Source organism: Astyanax mexicanus, chromosome 10, assembly GCF_023375975.1.
Source record: "Astyanax mexicanus isolate ESR-SI-001 chromosome 10, AstMex3_surface, whole genome shotgun sequence".
NCBI classification, from domain to species: domain Eukaryota; kingdom Metazoa; phylum Chordata; class Actinopteri; order Characiformes; family Acestrorhamphidae; genus Astyanax; species Astyanax mexicanus.
The window spans coordinates 1,903,565-1,921,751 of NC_064417.1; the positions used below are offsets into that span (position 1 = coordinate 1,903,565).

At 38.0% G+C, this 18,187-nt stretch overlaps 1 protein-coding gene across 2 annotated transcripts in view; it reads left to right on the top strand.

The window, feature by feature from the left end:
* frmpd3 (FERM and PDZ domain containing 3) overlaps nucleotides 1–18,187 on the top strand; it is a 147,164-nt gene that overhangs the window by 48,547 nt on the left and 80,430 nt on the right. For both annotated transcript variants that reach the window (XM_022683724.2, XM_022683726.2), the window contains exon 2: nucleotides 11,954–12,041. The gene's annotated coding sequence lies outside the window, so the exon portion shown is untranslated. The remainder of the gene's footprint in view (nucleotides 1–11,953; nucleotides 12,042–18,187) is intronic.

Genomic DNA, 18,187 nt, shown 5'->3' on the forward strand with positions numbered 1-18,187 from the left:
GTTTTTTAATCACAAAAGAGCTAGTGTGGTTAGCAGGTAATGCTAATGCTGCTCTGGCAGTGCTAGCCCGGGTTCGGGAGCAGGCTACAAGCTGATAATACTCACCTCTGAATGGCGAAAGAGCTAATGTGGCTAGCAGGTAATGCTTATGCTGCTCCAGCAGTGCTAGCTGGGGTTGAGAGCTGACTACAGGCCTATAATACTCATTTCTGAATGGTGAAAGAGCTAACTAGCACTAAGCTCGGTTAGCAGGTAATGCTAATGCTGCTCCAGCAGTACTAGCCTGGGTTGGCAGCAAGCTAAAGGCAGATAATACTCACCTCTAAATGGCGAAAAAGCTTACACAGTTCCCAGGTAATGCTAATGCTGCTCCAGTAGTGCTTTTCTTCTATGTAGGAAAAACTAAATATTAAAAACAGTAAAAACTGTTCAGAATACAGAATTTCCTGTTAATTATGTTTAATGTATTCATATTTAACTACATCTAGCTCTATAAATGTGCAGGGAATTAAATGCATCCTCGGCAGCAGGCTGCTGACTGAGACTGGTTATAAAGGACAGATTCACACAATAGATATTTCCCATTCGCAAATCAACACAAGCAAGCGATAAGAAATGAATGACACAAAATAAATATGAATTAAAGATTAGAACTGAATGACTGATTTATCTCACGGCTGATCTTCTGAATTACTGCGGGACCGGGGACCAGACCAGCGCAGTGGTTTTCAGTCGTATGGAGCTCGTGGTTTTGCAGGACGTCACTTATTGAGTTAATTATTTATCGGGGGGACGTAGGCGTCCCCTGGGCGTCTCCACAGACTATAATTTGAGGTGGCAAAATTTCACACGATCCCAATCTGATTTACACCTCCCAGAGCCAGATGAGCCGCGCTGATAGCAGATAACCTGAAACTGTAATTAACCGCTGGGCTGTACAGAAACGCTGCGGGACCGGCGTGATTTTTTTAGACCCTCAGGAGCGGAATTAGATCACAATTAGATCTCTGTGGCTTTTTTTACTTTTTTTAATAGCATGAAAAAAAGAGAGAGCTGGAGGAGCCGTGTTACATGTCCTTCGCCTTTTAACAGATCAAATGCTTCAGCTTTTTGCACTTTTAGTCGGGCGCTGCAAGAACACACCAATTACGACCCTCCAAATACCTCTCAGTATCTCCGTTAAATCAGCCTTAAATCAGCCTCTCAATGAGGAGGAAAGATAATTAGGTTTCAGCATTTTACGCTGCAATCTTACAGATTTACACTCATTATTTTGTGTAATTCTCTACACAGGTAAACACAAATATCTAGATCAGGGGTCAGCATTTAAGTTTGGCCGAGGGTCAGATATTTTTTAAGACATTACATGGTGGGCCACAAAAAAATATTTTTTGTAAAATGAAGTGTAATAGGATGGAGTGCTTCTACAGACTAGTATATCTAGTAGCTCTCCAGCCCAGAGGGTTGTTGAACCCAATTGCTGAACAGTTGATCTCAAAGCAGGTAAACCCAAGAAGAAAGTAAAAATGTGTAATGTCACTTTTTTTTACTGTTTGATATGTAATTTCATATATGTTCCTTAATCATTTTAATGTCTTTAATATTAATCTAAAATATATGAGACAAATTAAGTAATGAAATAAATACAAACATTGAATGAGAATGTCTGTCCAAACTCTTGAATGCTACTTTATTGTGTAGTAGTTATGTAGGTATGTTTATTGTACTTATTTTTATTCTCATTACAGATTTATTCAAGGCTTACTGTGCTTGCGCAGTTTTGATCGGGCTGCAAAATAAAATAAAAAATGATTTGCGTATTGTTTAGCTCTAAAAAGGTGCAGTTTACTGCTATGCTAGCACAAAATACTACAAATACAAAAAATCTAAAAATAAAAAACATCTTTCAGGTGTTATAATGAATAAAAGAAGAAAAATCTAATCTAATTCTAATCAAGAATTTTAACAAGTTTAACCCTCAGCCTTATTACCTGCCCAGAGGGAGCAAGGCCAGTTGTGCTCTCTCTGACTCCGGCTGCTGATGCCAAGAGTCTGAAGCCAGCTTTCGAATAATAATCATAGTGACAGCACCGTACTCCACTGGACCCACTTGGTGATCCAGATCTACACAGAAACTTTTTTTTTCTCTCGGCAGTGTTGTGTAAGTTTATGCTGCACATATATATATTTTTATATCTGTTTTTTTTTCTATATTTAAGCGTAATCTATTTAAGCGAGAGCATATTGGCTACTGCTTTGTTAGTTGGCGCAACATATTGAAGGGCTTAAGCATCGGAGGGGAGAGCTGCTCAAATCCCCTCGCGCTGAAACATTCCCATGACTCTCTTTGAGTGGGTTTGTTTTTTTGCCGTGGGTTTTCACTATTGCTCTTCATCTCTCGTTCTATCACTCTCTCACTCTTTCACTCTCTCACACTCTCACTCTTAAGAAACAGCCAAGATCTCTTCATCTCTTTGTCCTGAGAGAATTCTCTAGAACTTCCAAGGGCTTTCCAAATAGATTCATTAAAGATAAAGTTAGCATTAGATTCTGTATTTTACAACATCTTGATACCACATCTTATTAGGATGTCAATTATATCATACAACACATCTGTATCTCCGAGATGGCAAATTTGCAATTGAAGGAAAACCCGTTTTCACTGTGTGGTGCAGTGGATAACACCACTACCTGTTAGTGAACTACCAGATCATGTGAGAGACTGGGGTTCAATTCCACAGCTGTGTAACTATGTGTAACTATGCTGCACTACACCAGTTAGCATCCTTGGGCAAGACTCCTAACACCACATTGGCCCTTCCTCTGTAATAGAAATACAATTGTAGGTAGCTCTGGATAAAAGCATCAGAATAAATGCCATAAATATAATATAATGTATTATAATGTAATGTAATGTAATAATAAATGTCTCTAATAACTATGTAGTTACACATTAACAATCCATGTAATAACAGTGTAACTACGAGTGAATTACGCATTGTTACAGATCAATTACAGGTCAATTACAAAAAACACTGCTGAGCAAAAAGAACATTATGTCTTATCTCAGTTTTGCTGGAAAACATCTTTATGATCCCCAAGACTTTTGGGTAAATTCTTTTATTAAAAGGTTTATTTATTTTGAAAGTTTTTTTTTTAGATTTAGAGTACTAAGTAAACATCAGACACCATTTTTACTTCATTTTCAGTCAAAACAACCTTCAGAAACCAGTTATTCCGTTTCACTGTTGGGTAAAAGCACACTGTGAAGTATGACGTCAAGTCTACTGTGCATATTTTATTGGCACCATACTGCCTTTTTAACTCCTCCATCCTTCTAATCAGTAAAAGAGCTCTGCTAACAGCTAACACTATTACCCTTTAAACAGATGCTACCATTCAAACAAGCAACGACCCAAACACACCTGATTATCATCCAAACTCACCTGATCTGCTGTGATCACTTATTACTGCTGTGCATCTAAATTATATATAATTAAATACATTACTGAGCAGAACAGATCTCAGAAAATGTACAATATTATGTATCCCGGACAATAATGAAGTAATGAAGCCCATATTCACATCATTGACATTGTATGAAAACCTTTACAGGGCACTTCTTCAATAAACAATGCTTTACACACAATCGTCTCACTAATTTGCACGTCTGGGTGTAAATTAGTGAGGGACGCCTGGATGCACACCCATAGCGATCTGCCTCAGCAGTGAGATTGCTCAGTAAATCACAGCACTGCACAGTAGTGTAAATAATGTAGAAAATAATGACTTTACAGCAGAATGAGAAAATACTCTTAACTTTACTTTAAGTATTTTGGAGCATTTCTATTAGTCTGTTCATCCAAAAATACTTGAACGAAAACAGTGTAAAAAAGCAGCTTTATAGAGGTCAAACACTGATGAAAACGACAGACAAAAATGGACGTTGGAGCTTCTACCTATCTATCTATCTATCTATCTAGCTAGCTAGCTATTTAGCTATCTATAAAGAGATATTATAAATGTGCACAGGACTTCTCCACAAAAATTACTTAAATACTTCAGAACATATGTAAAAAAAAAATAAATAAATAAAAATAAAAAAAAACATTTAAAATAGGAGTTCTAGTGAGTGGGTGGGATATTTTAGAGACCTTAATAATGAAAAAGACAGATAGCTGTATTAATGGGATTTCTTAAAACACTAATCCTAGTATTCCAGAGCTGTATGTGAAGTATATACATGTGCATCTTAAAAAATTAGAATATCTTTTAAAAATGTTATAAAGATGTTTTACACACAGAGTGATCTATTTTAAGCGTTGATTTATTTTATTGTTGATGATTATGACTTACAGCCAGTGAAAACCCAAAAATCTGTGTTTCAGAAAAGACAACATAGCATCACCATAGCAACCACCATAGCTAATGGTGAGAGCCATTTTAGCTGTGCATGCATCCTGCTTTTCTATTAGAAAATACACTTTTCTAGTTGTTACTGGTACAATTTATATTCCTACCAAATAGTGTTAAAATCAGACACTTTCCTCTGTTTAAATGCAACAATTTTTTTTCAACCATTTATTTGATTTATTTGTATTTTTAGCCCTGTTTGCTTATAGTTGTCTATCAGTGTGTGAGATTCAGCTCAGATTCCAATCAGAGATACAGAAATCATATTTTAGCACCCGGACTGGAATCCGTCCAAATCCTGAAATCAATTTTACAGATTCAGCAGGACTCTGCTTTAACCTTCAGTTTGCTTTACCCATGTTAGAGTGGAAAAACAGTAAGGTAAAATAAGAGCATCATTAGTGTCTGTTTCCTGTTTTGCTGTGGCTACAAGCAGTGGGATTGGTGTTGTTTACTGCGTTCTGTCTGTGCATTGATATGTTCCTGTTTTATTGCTTTAATAATGCTTGTTCGTTTGAGCTGCTGTGCTGAAATCGAGCATAACTCTTTTTTTGTTTAACACACCTCCAACTCCACCAAACACCTTTAGTACTTTGGTTCCACAGCACTGCTCTTAACCTTTAGAACAGACCTACGGACGGATTTCCCGCCCAAGATCTCACCTTGTGTTCTCAGCTTAATTACTCAGGAATCCCTTCACACATAAACATAATCCATATATGGTTAGAAAGGGCAGAGCTTACTCTTTCTAAAAATAGTGATCACATCCCAGTGCGGTAAAGCTAAATCTTCAAGAAACCCATTGAGAAAAAAACACCTAAAAAAGTGAAAAATCTCCTTCCCCAACCAATATTATTTACCTTCAAACCAAATAATATCAGTAAATAAAGACTCAAAAGTGACTCACAGAAAAAGCGTGAAACTACCTGCTTTACTCAAACTAAACTGTATATATGTGTATATATTTCTCTTGAGAAATTCAAGAGACACAACAACGCTCTCGCAGACATAACACAGGTTTAGGCTGCGGCTTTATCTGCATGCATCTGCAAATCAATGCCTCCGTAAGACGATGCGTCCAGAGAGCAGAAAATGTCTGCCCTTTTCAATCCACCCCCCTCCCCAACACCGCCCCCAGCGCCTCTCGACTCCCATCATTTCTATCACAACTCCTGAGATCAATATGTGTCCAGGCTAAGAAGATGCAGTCAGAAAGAATAAGTGCACCGTGGCCCGGCCGCAGAACATTGGGTTTTAACCCCGGCCGTAACGACTGTCAGAACGAGAGGAGAAGCTGTCCTCCAAACTCAGATCAGCCTCAAACACTGTTATGGAGACGAGGCATGAAATGCCAAAGCTCCGGGATTCAGCCCACCACAGTGTGTCCAGACGCTGCGGGACTACAGGATTTGACAGATCAGAGCGGCTGTGTTAGTCATGTCGATTCGTATTGTAGGAGGAGAGTAATGGGAGTTTAAGGTGCAGATCAATGTGTTCTTAGAATCTGCTTCTGCTGGAAAAGGTAAAACACCGTAATTACAGCCTCTAGTCTCTAACAACAGCTGTAATGATTGAAGCTCTAAGAGCAGTCAAAAGCTCAAAATACTCAAAATACTCAAAATGCTCAAAACACTCAAAATACTTAAAATTCCCAAAATTCTCAAAACACTCAAAATACTCAAAATACTCAAAATGCTCAAAATACTCAAAACGCTCAAAATACTCAAAATACTTAAAATTCTCAAAACACTCAAAATACTCAAAATGCTCAAAATACTCAAAATGCTCAAAATACTCAAAATACTTAAAATTCCCAAAACACCCGAAACACTCAAAACACTCAAAACACTCAAAATACTCAAAATATTTAAAAGGCTCAAAACACTCAAAATGCTCAAAATGCTCAAAATACTCAAAATGCTCAAAATACTCAAAATACTTAAAATTCCCAAAACACCCAAAACACTCAAAACACTCAAAACACTCAAAACGCTCAAAATGCTCAAAATACTCAAAATACTCAAAATGCTCAAAATGCTCAAAATACTCAAAATACTCAAAATGCTCAAAATACTCAAAATGCTCAAAACACTCAAAATACTCAAAATATTTAAAAGGCTCAAAACACTCAAAATGCTCAAAATGCTCAAAATACTCAAAATGCTCAAAATACTCAAAATGCTCAAAATACTCAAAATACTCAAAATACTCAAAATGCTCAAAATACTCAAAATACTCAAAATACTCAAAATACTTAAAATACTCAAAATACTCAAAATGCTCAAAATACTCAAAATACTTAAAATTCCCAAAACGCTCAAAATGCTCAAAATGCTCAAAATACTCAAAATACTCAAAATACTCAAAATGCTCAAAATGCTCAAAATACTCAAAATACTCAAAATGCTCAAAATACTCAAAATGCTCAAAATACTCAGAATCCTCAAAATACTCAAAACCCTCAAAATGCTCAAAATACTCAAAATACTCAAAATACTCAAAATGCTCAAAATCCTTAAAATACTCAAAATGTTGGGGTTTCACAGTCCCACGGTTGTCTAAATTCAAGTGTTCCTGGTGTCGTCTTCCACACAGAACGCTTATTGAACGTAGGTGTATAGAATTGACTTCCATTTTGGAGCCATACAGCCGAGTCTGATCAGCAGGACACCAGTCTATAAAAAATAAAGTCTCGCAGTGAACCAACACCAATATGCACATTACTGTAAAAATACACAGTAAAAATACAATTTAAAATTCAAAGTAAAATACTGATTTGAAACTCTTACTTACTGTAAATAATGTTACTTACTGTAAAGTAAAACAGTTTTGAAACTCTTGCAGCTGAGGCTGATCAGTAGGACACCAGCCTTTAAAAAAAATAAAAGTCTTGCAGTGTGCTGACAGCAAAAGGCAGGTCACAGTAAAAATACAGAATTTTAAGTAAAATACAGATTTGAAACTGATGGATTTTGAAATTTGATGAAGGAAGAAAAAGCTATAGAGAGAATTGTATACAGCATACAGTCAATACAGAGTTACTGTAGCAGCTCAGAAAGTGATGTCGAGGTTCTCTTTCTCTTTCTATGTGATCCCATTATAGCTGTAGGTAGTTACTGCTCATGACTCCCAGTTGACGACTGGATCAGATATTTAGCATGCCCAATACTGTATTTGCCATGCACTTGTGACTAGTTGGCGATCACTCTCTTGCTGATTTGTTGAGATGTTTGTTGGGTTTATGTAAGCTGGTTTGTGTCGATTACTGTGTCAGTTTTATTTAGAAAAATTGGATTTCTCACCAGAGCTTAATTAATGCTGTTTAATTGCCACCTATTCTTTTCCAGGCTAAATGCAACAACAATGGAGTATTTGGATAATCACCCTCTAATTTGGCTCTTGAAACGACTCTATTCTTTTTGGACTTGTGCATCACCAGCTGGTTCCCAAAACCTCCCAGCAGTGTATTCTCCTGTTCTTAGATATTCAAAACCTTTAAAGGCAGACAGCTGAATTATTAAAAGTGCTGTGTGCAGGCGGATAAACTAGATGGAAGGAAAAATGCTTATCTTTTTCATATTCTTTTCTTTTCCATTTTTATTTATAAGCCAATATTGGGACTTATCTATTCCATCATGCCTTATCTTTTGCTGGCATTTTAAGTATGCAGTCTAAAAAAAAGAAATCTCAAGGCACAGCACTATAAATCAGAATAAAAAGCCATTTGAGTGAAAGGGAACTTATCCTGGATCACGTAAAGCCAGCAGAAAGATTGGCACTCAGGGTTCAACAGTACTCCTTTGCTTCTTTAATGCTGTGGTTTTAGGGGGGAGGCTTTACCGAGGACACATGGAAATTCATACTATTTTACAAAATCAAATATATGTAAAAGGTTCACGCCTGTGTGCTCTATAAATACCCTCTATAAAGTGTTTGCTTACTATCCAGATATTTACCAGATGGTAAATATTGTTTACCATATGGTCTGTATGGGTAGTACATGTGTTCCATGTTGGTCCCACCAATGGATGCCAGAGATTGACCAATCAGGCCATTGTGATCTCAAGGTTACGTTCACATTGCCAGACTGAAGTGAATCAAATCTGATTTTTTGCTCAATGTGGCTCAGATCTGATTTTTTCATGGCTGTTTCAAAATGCCAAATCGGATTTTTTTTGTACCAAATATGAAATTTTGTACCTAATTTATACAATATTATTATATATAATTTTAGTTAAAACACACATTCAAAAGATTTATTTTGTAAACAGACCAAGTCTCACTGTCTCAACACATGGATGGCATGTAATACATTCTTTTTTTTATTATACTAGTATAAAGAATGTATTACATGCCATCCATTATCGCTACACTATCACATACAGTACAGGCCACAAGTTTGGACACACTTTCTCTTCTTCAGTGCGTTTTCTTTATTTTTATGACTGATATTTACATTGTAGATTCTCACATGTAGAGTTTTATGTTCTTAACAAAAAATGAGCTGAACCTCCACAGTCACCAGACCTGAACCCAATCCAGATGGTTTGGGGTGAGCTGGAGCACAGAGTGAAGAAGACAAAGGGGCAACAAGTGCTAATAAACACCTCTGGGAACTCCTTCCTTCAAGACTGTTGGAAAACTTTTCATTTCAGGTGGCCACCTCTTAAATGAAGCTCATTGAGAGAATGATGCCAAGAGTGTGCGAAGCAGTAATCAGAGCAAAGGGGGGCTAATTTGAACTGCTGCTGATGCTGTAGCATTGGCGAGTAGCATCACAGCGCTAACGTTCAGTGGAAAGCGCAGCAACTCGATTCTGATACATTAGCTCACAGACGCCCTGTGCTGTGGACATCACCCAAGGAGTGATCTACCCTAGGAGCGCCATCTACTGTACCCACCCGGAGGGAGCAGGGCCAACTGTGCTCCCTCTGAGCGCCGGCAGCTTGATGGTAAAGCTGCATTTACGGCGTTCGAACCTGCGGCATCCCGCTCACAGTGACAGCGCTTTAGACCGCTGGACCACTCGACGCCCAGCATCTCTTTATTGAACTTGCTGCCACATGAAAGACAGTCCTCTACACAACAATGCCCCGGGTGGATTTGTGCGCCACCTAAAAGAGAATCTCTTTTTTCCATTAGCGGCCGGAGATTGTTTTCTTTCACCTCTCTCAGGTTTAGCGACCAAAGAGCCGACAGAGAGTAAATGTGAGCGCCCACCCCCACCTTTTTACCACATCACTTCTAATTCACAGCAACATCAAGGAGAGCATCCCATCTCCCACTTTACAAATGGGCGTCAGGGGAGCGCCACGCCAACGGGCGCTAATCTTCATCAGACGCTGAGATCAGTGTCCTCGGCTGTTCTGAGATCAGCCGGGCCGTGGGAATGCTGAGGCTGATAAAGCCTCCGCTGGGCTCCCCAAAGACTGGGGTTCTGCATCCCCTTTCACTATAATTAATAGATATGCAGCATTGATGTCATGTGTCATCTTTTCTGGGGAAAACAAACAAACCGCTGAAGCCTGTTTTATCACATTAGAAAGAGTGATGTCAAAAGTGAGGCTTCCTCCCTGTCTGACTCCATTTGATTCATATCTGAGCTTCAGGCGTGATGTAGAACTGCTCAGACACATAGAGTATCAAGCATGAGTGTTGTGTTCTGGCACGAGTGGATCAGATACAGCAGTGCTGCTAGAGTTCTTAAACACTTTTTGCTGTTCCGCTGTTCTCCACTCTGTTAGACTAATACTACTACCTAGCTAATAATTCAGTATGTCAAATTCAAAATGTCGAAGTTAATGCAAAAGTAAATGTGCCTTTTTCCTAAGTTTGACCTCCTGTTACTCCAAAACTATACATTAATATACCTCAACACTTGTGTCATTAATAGTATAGAAAAGGTTCTTCAAGTATGTAATGATATCATTTGATATCAGTTTGATTGGCTGGTTTTATAGGACTCCAAAATCTGGTTTACACAATACCAAAACATTTTTCCCAAGTTTGGCCTTTTATTACTTCTAATATACTACAGTAATATTACTTATAACTTTTATAGTTAATAGTATACAAAGGGTTCTTCAATGGTTTAATGGTGTCATTTGATAATATTTTGATTTGTTGGATTTACAGGACTTCAAAATCTGGTTTATGCAAAACCAATTAGACACTTTTCCTAAGTTTGACTTCCCATTACTATATATTGCTACAGTAATATCACTTAAATATTTTATGATTAATATGATGGTATGTGTTATTAATGGATTTAATGGCAAGAGAGAGAGAGAATAGACCTATATGCAACACAGCTACCATGTGTCATCTTTTCTGGGGAAAAAAAAAACAACCTGTTTTATCACATTAGAAAGAGTGATGTGAAAGTGAGGCTTCCTCCCTGTCTGACTCCATTAGATTCATATCTGAGCTTCAGGCGTGATGCAACACCACTCTGAGGACTCTTACACTGGAAATGTAAAAGAGCCATATGTGAACAGTTTACGCTTTAATGCATTTCTACTAGTGTCAGCAGGAGTACATGTTTCTTTAGTAGGTACACTTGCTCATGGAGACGAGTATTAAAAGCTGATAAACTGCTTTTATATGGTTGCATTCAGATATTTGCTGATTTTACAAGTCTAGGTCTCAAGAGAGCACTTCAGTTTTTGAATCGGTTTCTCTGATTTTGCTATTTTTAGGTTTATATTTGAGTAAAATGAACGTTGTTGTTTTATTCTATAAACTACAAACAAAATTTCTCCCAAATTCCAAATAAAAATATTCTCATTTAGAGCATTTATTTACAGAAACAACAAAACTAAAAAAAAAGATGCAGAGCTTTGAGACCTCAAATAATGCAAATAAAACAATATTTCATATTTATATCAAGTTTTAAGAGTTCAGAAATCAATATTTGGTGGAAAAGCCCTGGTTGTTTTCTAATGCATATTGGCATCATGTTCTCCCCAGTCTCCACCAGTCTTACACACTGCTTTTGGATAACTTTTTGCTGATTTAATTCTGGTGCAAAAATGTATTCAAGCAGTTCAGTTTGGTGGTTTGATGGCTTGGGATCATCCATCTTCCTCTTGATTAAATTCAATAATTTTTCAATTTGTTCAATTTTTTTTTTTTTTTAAATCATTAAATAGATAATTATGACAAAAGTCTTCATTCTGTCGCTCGTTCAGCTCCAGCTCTGCGTCACACAGTTTCCAGATCGCCGGTGGACCTTGAACTTGACGCTCGGTTATGCGACTGGAACAAATTGATTAATTTTCTGCTTGCGTGTCAGAATTAGCGGCTATCTGCTTGATGTGACTGGTTAAATTGAGCCTGTATTTACAAATACCAAACTTGTTGATGTCCCCTGACGCATTACCTCATTATGAACCCTGTGAAAATTCGCCGCAGTATCTAATGACTGAGTGCCCATCAGATCATGTTTGCTTCAGCTAATTAATTCCCCGGTTGTGTAGGTTTGATTGGGGCGCTTGATTCCGAGGCCTAACAGGAAGTGTCTTTTGTGTGTGTTTTGCAGCGGCCCTCTCTGCGAGCACAGAGGAATTGTGGGAAAAAAGATCCGGAAATATCTACAAGCCATCTGCTGCCCAGACCCCTGAGAAACTGTAAGTCCTGGGAGATACCTCCTCTGCTTTGTGAGATTTGTTGAAGGGTGTTTTGATCTGTGGCGAAGAGACAGGATGTACTTTTTCGTTTCAGCATCATCTTTACTATCTTTACTTACTCTTTGTGGTCAGAATGCCGGGTTACTGAAAAGAGCCCCTTCTTCTGCTCTACGTACTCATACTTCAAACTTCAACCATCACTTAGGCCAACCGTGCATTAAAAATGAGTCACTGCTAACCGAGCATGATGCTTGATGATCAGGCGTACTCTGAAAATTATAGTAGGCTTGCTTTAATTTGCTAAAATCAAAGAAACTCATCATTTGAAAATCATACAGTATCATATTCATATAGATCAGTGAAGATCAGTAGGTAGACTTCATCATTCAGCTTTAGCATTCAGCCCGTTGAGAAATGAGAAATGGCTGAAATAAAAAGATAAATAGATGCAGAGCTTTCAGACCTCAAATAATGAAGAAGAAAACAAGTTCATATTCATAAAGTTTTAAGAGTAGAAACCAATATTTGGTGGAAAAAACCTTGGTTGTTTTTAATCACAGTTTTTGTCATGCACCTTGGCATGTTCTCCTCAGTCTCCACCAGTCTTACACACTGCTTTTGGATAACTTTATACCTTTACTCCTGGTGCAAAAATTCAAGCAGCAAAATTTCAGTTTGGTGGTTTGATGGCTTGTGATCATCCATCTTCCTCTTGATTATATTCCAGAGGTTTTCAATTTGGTAAAATCAAAGAAACTCAATTTCTCATTTTAATAAAAATGAGTCATTGCTATCCAAGCATGATGCTTGATGATCAGACCTACTCGGAAATTTAGAGTAGGCTTGCTTCAATTTGCTAAAATCAAAGAAACTCATCATTTGAAACTCATACATTACATTCTTCTTATCTTGGATGGATTCGCTTGCAGGAACATACAGTATCATATTCATATAGATCAGTGAAGATTCCACATACAAACAAAACCACGTACATCTCTGAGAGAACTACAGCAATAGGTAGACTCCTCTATTTTAGCTTTAGCATTCAGCCCGTGCCCCTGCTCTAATAAAGCATGCCTGATGGGAGGAACCTGGTGCCTGAGCAGGCACTTGAGGTACACTTTGCTCTGAATGACATTATGCATGGAGGTCTCAAATCCCTGTGAAGAAGTGCAGCTAGTGGCTCTCCTCAGACTAGATGGAGAATAAGGATCTTGGTTTGGATAAAGAGGGAAAAAGCTCGCAGAGAGACGTAATGGTCCGACGCTGAGCAGTTTGGAAGGAAATGAATTGCTGTTTGTTTTCTCGACTGACAAATCTGTCCTTTTAAGCCGGTAATCAATGGCTGGTTGGCGATGCAAAAGGAGCTTAATGCACTGGGGAAACAAAGAGGGCCGACAGCAACAGACACGGATTCCTCGGTGCGTTCCCGTCCTTTATGTCTGTTGGAGAAAAGACCACATGCTGCTAGATGATTCCCGTTCATCGGGATGTGCCTATCCACTAATCTTTACAAACAGTGTCCCCCTGGAGGGTTGATGCTACTTTCAATCTGTTTAGACTCAGGCAAACCCCTCTGAGGCTTTTTATAGCTGTGGAAGTGGTGCCGTGACCCGGGGATGAAGAGTCCTGGCCTTCAGCACAGCATGAACAACACAACACAGTTAAGAGCTTCTCCATAAACAGTAAAAAATGGTTAAAAAGTGTTCTGAAATGCATCAAATTAGTAATATTAGTTAATTTCCCTCAACGGCTCTAGTACTGTTACTGTTCTTCCTGTGTTTTTTAGCGTTTTTACAGTTTTTGGTTTATAAACTTGTTCATTGGCTGATTCATCGTCTGTTCTGGGAAAAAACAAAAAAGACACATAATGGTACATTGGGTTTTTCCCAGAGGTGGAAAGTAATGAATTACATTTACTCACATTACTGTAATTGAGTAGATTTTATTAGTAATTTGTAACTTTTAAAGTTGGGTGTAGGGTCACATTCAATATAAAATCATTTAATTTTAGTATTAATAAATAAAATACTCTAGGGCATATCCAGATATAATAGTAGCGACAAAATTCCTGCTGTGGTTGCATTCTAACCATTGATTAAGTGTAAAGAATTGCTCCTTTAGCCAAACATGAAGTGTGATTTCGTTCACCAGGCCGCCCACACCTTCCCAGTGATGCTCTATAAACAACTCGCTGTAGGTCTTACAGCTTTGTGCCAAAATGTTCAGAGGTGTTCAGGCAGCACTCCACAAAAACCAAGCCAGTCAAAGACAAAATACAACCACCCAGAGATAGAGAGAGGATTTCAATGATCCAAACCAGTTGTATATATGGTATATACAACTCTGGAAAAAAATAAGAAACCACTTAACAGTTTTTGAATCAGTTTCTCTGATTTTGCTATTTATAGGTTTATGTTTGAGTAAAATGAACATCGTTGTTTTATTCTATAAACTACAGACAACATTTCTCCCAAATTCCAAATAAAAATATTCTCATTTAGAGCATTTATTTACAGAAAATGAGAAATGACTGAAATAACAAAAAAGATGTAGAGCTTTCAGACCTCAAATAATGCAAAGAAAACAAGTTCATATTCATAAAGTTCATAAAGAGTTCAGAAATCAATATTTGGTTTTTAATCACAGTTTTTTTTTCATGCATCTTGGCATCATGTTCTCCTCCCCCACCAGTCTTACACACTGCTTTTGGATAACTTTATGCTTCTTTACTCCTGGTGCAAAAATTCAAGCAATTCAGTTTGGTGGTTTGATGGTTTGTGATCATCCATCTTCCTCTTGATTATATTCCAATTAGGTAAAAAATAAAGAAACTCATCATTTTTAAGTGATCTCTTATATTTTCCAGAGCTGAATATCGTGTTGTATAAACTCTAGGACTATGCTTATGCTTCCCCTGCTCCCTGTTGTCCCTCTTGCTCCGGTTATTGGAGGCTCAGGCTCGAACGTGACTCATTATAGAAGGACATTTCAGTTTGTACAAGTTTTAAAGAACCACATTCACAGTTTTCACTGCAGCAGACCTCATCAGCCGCAGGAAACGCTCTCATCCCCCGGCCTCCAGAGGAGGGACCATCTCCAGAACTCTTTATGCTCCTTTTTCAGGCTGGCTCCGTGCACGTCCCAGCACAGAGGTGCGCTAAGCTTTGACATTCAGCTTCGGTTCCCCCGAGGCAGCTGAAGTCTGATGTGCTGACAGATTTGCGGTGACTGTGCCGAGCTCTGATGTTCTGATAAAAAAAATCGAGAGAGAGACAGTGAGAGAGCGAGAGCGAGAGAGAGAGAGAGAGAGAGAGAGAGAGAAAGTAAGCATGGGAGAGGCTGCTGCTGAGAGGCTGTTTGGGATATATGCAGAGGAGTTTTCCTTTTTTCTCAAATTGCATTTGCACAGTAATTTGACTGCTTACGCAATGACTGAATGGGTGTTTATTGATGTGCATTATTCCGTCTCCAGCTTCCTCTGCCTTAAAAGCTTTGCGCTCGATTCATCTTAATTTACGCCTGTTGCCATAGCAAATGAATAAACAGGGTGATGTATGCAATGAAACCTTTCTCCTTTTTTGGTTCCAGGAGTTTGAAATACAGTAGTCATTTAGAGTCGAATGCCAAACACTCAACACAGCGAACTCTTACCTCTAAACTGCAGCGCTTGCAAACTCTTTACCATAACTCTCCACAAACTAGCGCTGGAAAGTTTCGTGAGAAAGGTTAAATACTGTAGCTGCTTGTTCCAAAAGTTCCCAAGTTCTCTCCAGCTAAAAAATGAGGAAACTGAAATCCAGAGAAGGTCAATCGCAGAGTCGGGTGCAGTTGCTGAGTTTAAAGGAGGATAAAAGAGGCTTTAGGTAGCAAAAAAGTTTGAGTTACAGTAAATGGCTCTATAGCGGCACATGCCAATGCCCCAGTTGCCTAGTATAATATAAGAATTGGTCTGAGCAACTGAGTAACAAATACTCTGATTGGTAATTATAGTATGGATATTAGCCCAAACTCCCTCAAATTAAACTTCCTCAGACTAAACTACAACAGTCAAAACTACAACAGGCAAAACTCCCTCAGACTAAACTACAACAGGCAAAACTCAACCAGACTAAACACCTTCAGACTAAACTTCAACAGGCAAAACCCTCTCAGACTAAACTCCCTTTAAATAAAACATACTCAGACTAAATGCCTTCGGACAAAACTCCCTCAGTTTAAACTCCCTCAGACGAAACCCCCTCAAATAAAACTCCCTCTGACCACACTACAACAGGAAAAACTCGCTCAGACAAAACTTCTTCAGACTAAACTCCTTCAAAACAACAGGCTTTGGACAAAACCTCTTTAGACCAAACTACAATAAGCCAAAGTTCCTTAAATAAAACTCCCTCTAACCCAAAGGTTTTGAACCAACTGCCCTTAGACTAAACTCCCTCAGACTAAACTACAACAGGCAAAACTCCCTTAAATAAAACTCTCTCTTACCAAAAGATTTTGGTCCAAACTCCCTCAAACAAAACTCCTCTGCTGGAGCCATTTGTATCAACATCCCAGTTGCCAAGTATAATATAGAAATAAACCTTCACCCCTCATACCAACAGCCTGGTTGCAGAGTATAATATAAATTAAGCCCAGTTCTGGTTGTGAAAACACTGAGTATAATATGGAAATGGATGCCCTTCTGCCCTTCTAGTAGAAGGCAGTCTCATTATAAACAGCCTTCTATGCCAACCCTACTAAACAGTGTTCCACAGAGTGCCCTTTCCTGTGGAGAAAATGCACAGGGATGCAATGCTGAATAGATTTCTCCTACACAAGATTAAATGTGATGGCGCCATGTAAGTGCCCATCTTAATGAGATAAGCTCTACCTGATTGTACAAGACAACAAGTTAAAATTGGTGTCAATCACTGCATGATGTCAAAAAACAATTTCTATTCTTAAAATTGCATTTATTCCATCCATTTATGATTTCATTTTTAGCCACACCGACTCTAGAAATGTTGTGCAGTATGTGCTTTTTTATTGATAGTTATTGATTGGTTATTGATAGTATTGTATAGTCATCATCACTAAACTCACTAAAAGGTTTCCAGAGCTTTCTATTGTCTTTTCAATCCTGCAAAAGTATGACCCTACGCTCAGAAATGAAGTTTTTAGCTGCCTACCGTTCCACCTATTCTCCTATTTTTAGCAACTCTCGACCTCCCACGCAATCACAGGTTCACTCCAAAAAGTGCGAAGCCCTTTTGGGCTTCAACTATCTCCACAAACCCCGTCAGAGGATGTCATCAGCGGCAAACACACACCGACACAGCCGACTCCCTAATGAGACAGTCTGTCACTGTGAGTAACTCTCTACTCAGATTAATTACTGTGTTTTTCTTACACATGATAATGAATCCAGTATTTACGTCTGGGCTTTTCCTTTGAGCCGTTTAATAGTTTCCTGAAAATAGGGATTAGACCCGACACAGTAGAGCAGCACTGATCCAGGTGGGTCTGTGAGAATTCTCTCCAGTGACCTTAGAGGAATAATGGAGCTGAAAGGTCAGGAAAAGTTGTGGAAGTTTCAAGTTGTGAGGTGAACATGACCTCCCTCCGTCTCCGTCTCTGTGAAAAAAAAAAAAACAAGCACTGTTATAGTAAACTGTCAGAATACAATTTATCAAGAATATACAGAGTTACAATAGAGGAGAAACCAGAGGTGGAAAAAGTACTGAAAATTTGTAATTAAGTAAAAGTAAAAGTACCCATCTAAAATCTACTCGAGTAAAAAAAAAATACTTTGAGTAAAAGTTACATAGTTACTTTTATTTATTTGATGTAAAAAAATACAACAAGTCATAAATTCTTTAAATATCTTTTTAATGAATTTTCTATTCCAAAGAATATGTTGCACCTTTCAGGCAGTATTTGGCATCGGTTTCTATGATCCATTTTTTTTTCTTTACTGTTAAAAAATAAATAAAAAAGTTATGGTCATATATGTGACTATAAACCATATGTTTATAATTTTACAGGTAATTATTATTATTATATGCTTAAAAATGTAAAATAACAGTTTTTCACTGCAATACATTGAAGGATGTTTTTTTTTTTTTTTTTTTTTTGCATGTTTTAAATTCCTTCAATGTTTATTG